This window comes from Bison bison, unplaced genomic scaffold, assembly GCF_000754665.1.
Source record: "Bison bison bison isolate TAMUID 2011002044 unplaced genomic scaffold, Bison_UMD1.0 scf7180017864363, whole genome shotgun sequence".
Taxonomy (NCBI): domain Eukaryota; kingdom Metazoa; phylum Chordata; class Mammalia; order Artiodactyla; family Bovidae; genus Bison; species Bison bison.
Window position 1 is genome coordinate 512,167 of NW_011494935.1, and position 3,279 is coordinate 515,445.

Sequence of the window (3,279 nt, forward strand, 5' to 3'; positions counted from 1 at the left end):
CTGTAAGTAGTGGAAAAAATTAGGTTACTGTGTGTGTATGTGTGTGTGTGTGTGTGTGAAAAAGAGAGAGAGAAAACAAGAGAATAGCCCAGAACTTTGCTAAATCTAGAGCCACTAGCCACATGTGGCTATTGAGCACTTAAAAAGTGACTAGTCAGAATGGAGATGTCCTCTAAATGGAAAATACTCACTGAACTGTAAAGACATATAATGAAGGAAAAAAGCAAAATAACAACAATAAGAAAAAAACAAAAACAAAAACAAAAACACTGCATTTCTACTGGACACTGCTGACCTAGAACTGTTCCTGGGGAGTGGGACTGGGGAAAATTTTTGATGAAGAGGACAGGGAATAGGGATTTCCACTTTTAATTACTTTTCAGAAAGCACTTAATTTAAAATTTTAAAAATCAGAGTAAGAATCCAGGCAAAATTTATCGTTTAGTTAATATTATGTGTCAGTCTTAATTTCTTAGTTTTCACAAATGGTACCATGGTTATGTAAGCTGTTAACCAAAACGAAACCAAAAAAATCTGCTGAATACAGGAACTCTGTACTATCACTGCAATTTTTCTGAAAATCTCAAATTATTTCAAAATAAAAACCTGAAAAAAACAACAATGAGGGAAACAAGCACTCTAACAAGATGTATCTTCTGCTTAGAGATTCTTACTTGGAGTCTCAAAGTACTTACTGTAAAGTAACTCACCTACCCACAGTTCCTTGTAAACACGTTTGCTTGAAACAAGGCAGCTAGGATTACTAAATATCATATTCCTTAGCTCCCACCTGAAATTCCATCAATTCAGAAAACTCCCTTCTCCCTTGGTGATTAGAAGCTGCCTGGCTGCTGCTTAGGTACCAGGGATTTTTGCTGGAATAGGAGGCTTGCTCAGAGAAGAGGAAAGCTTCCACCTCTCCAAGGACTTCACTGAGGCCTGGGCAGCTAGAAGTTTTCAAAGCCCCTTCACTTGCTCCTTGCTCCCTCATTGGCTCCTTGCTTCAGCCCTCAGACTAAACCAACACTAAGGTCAAGAGGTTTTTGCTAAGATCTCATTGTGAACTTTGAGATTAAAAAAATGAACCAAAAATCAATATTATAACAACCTTCACCTATATTTGTGCAGGTATTACTACTTACTTAAAGGTTTCCAGAACAAGAACTAAACTCAGCATGCAAATGAGTAGGAATGGCAGGTAAAACTGGATAACAAAATTTAAAACAGATTTGATATAGATATATAGATACATGGTTATTTCAGAACTGGCCAAATGAAGATAATTTTAAACACTGCATTGGAGTGTAAAATACTTTCATTTTACATGAAGTAGGTTTAAAAGGCATGAAATATAGAAATTACAAAGGACAACGTGTCAGATTGTCATAAGGCATGTTGTTAAGTATAGACTATAAAGCTGCAACAAAATATTTTCCAAAGGTGACCCACCGACAAAACAAGTATGTTAAAAATAATGTGGGTATTTAAACAGACATTCTACCACCACAACCACACCTGCAGAGTTTAAATAATTTTTTAAACATCACTACTTTCTCTGGAAAAAGAGTCACACCATAAGCAGAAGGAGCTTGACTAAGAATTACGAAAGAAAACTGCTACTATGTAAATGAGTGACCTTTATAATTACAGGCAATACAACTGAAAAAAAAATGTAGAGGATCTAGAATCTTGAAAGTCACATTTCTGATGCATTCTCTACTGCACAGCTTTTCCACTGAAAACTGGTTAAAATCTGAGCTCCCCTTAAGCTTGAGAACTCTACAAACAAGTGTCCCAGCTGCCCCTCTCCTTTTCCCCTTGCCTGCTGAGTTCCAGAAAAGAATAATGAAAATCTTTAAAATTACAGATCTAGGGCATCTCTACTTACCTCTGGAAAGACTTTCTCAGTAGAAATCTGGAGACAAAATTAATTTGTATTCAGTTCAAAAAAACTTATGTGAAAATTAAATTTAAATGGAAATAAGCATAAGGGGATGTTCCCAAATAAATGAATGACTAGTCAAACTGCTTGGAATTTCTGCCTTGGGAATTCTAACACTAAAAGTGATAGGCAGATAAAACATGGCAAGATTTTAAATTTTCAGTCTGAAATGATCAGGGAGCCTCTACGGGCCCTGTGGGTGTCTATGGCAGAGATCTAGAAGAAAAATTTCTAAAGCACTTCTAAGAGAAAAACCACACATTCACTCTTCCTATGTTGTTTTTAATTAAGTAACCACTTGTCATCACCCAGACCCTTTGGGGGTTCCTTGATAGTTTGTTATCTTTCTGCCATCTTCCTCATTACAAATCACTGATACAGAGTTGATCCTACCATGAAAACCAGGGTCCAAATCCCTGCTGGAACCACTCTTGACACGTCCAGAGTGATGCTGCACACTACGCTGGCTGTGACCTGAGCTTATCCAAAGTCTTCATTTCTTTCTGTGAGGAGGAGGGTGGACAGGAAAGAGTTGTGATCATACTTAAATCAATTTCTTTATTACAAAAAAATGGAGAAAATGATTCAAACAGTTATGCTGCTAAGTCGCTTCAGTCGTGTCCGACTCTGTGCCACCCCATAGACAGCAGCCCACTAGGCTCCTCTGTCCCTGGGATTCTCCAGGCAAGAATACTGGAGTGGGAAACCTTTCCCTTCTCTAGGGGATCTTCCCAACCCAGGGATCAAACCCAGGTCTCCCGCATTGCAGGCGGATTCTTTACCTGCTGAGCTATCATTCTTCTACCAGTAGCTGTTCAGTTTTCCAGCACCGCTTTTTTTGACTGTCTTTTCTCCATTGTCTATTCTTGCCTCTTTTGTCATTGATTAATTGACCAAAAGTATATGATTCTGAATTCCCCATCCTCTTCCATTGATCTGTGTGTCTGGTGAGCCAGTACCACAATGTTTTGATTACCATAGCTTTGTAATATAGTCTAAAGTTGGGGAGTGTGAATTTCTCACCTTTGTTCTCTTTCTCAATATTGTTTTGGCCTTTTGGGTCTTTTGTATTTCCATATAAATTTTAAAATTGTTCCTAGTTCTTTGAAAGATACTATTGGTATTTTGATAGGGATTGTATTGAATCAATAAATTGCCTTGGGTAATTTTAACAATAGTATTTTAACAATATTAATTATTGTTAAATATTAATAAAATGTTTTAGTAATAATAATTTATTAATATAAAATTTGATATGCAGAGTACATCATGAGAAACGCTGGACTGGAAGAAACACAAGGTGGAATCAAGATTGCTGGGAAAAATATCAATAACCT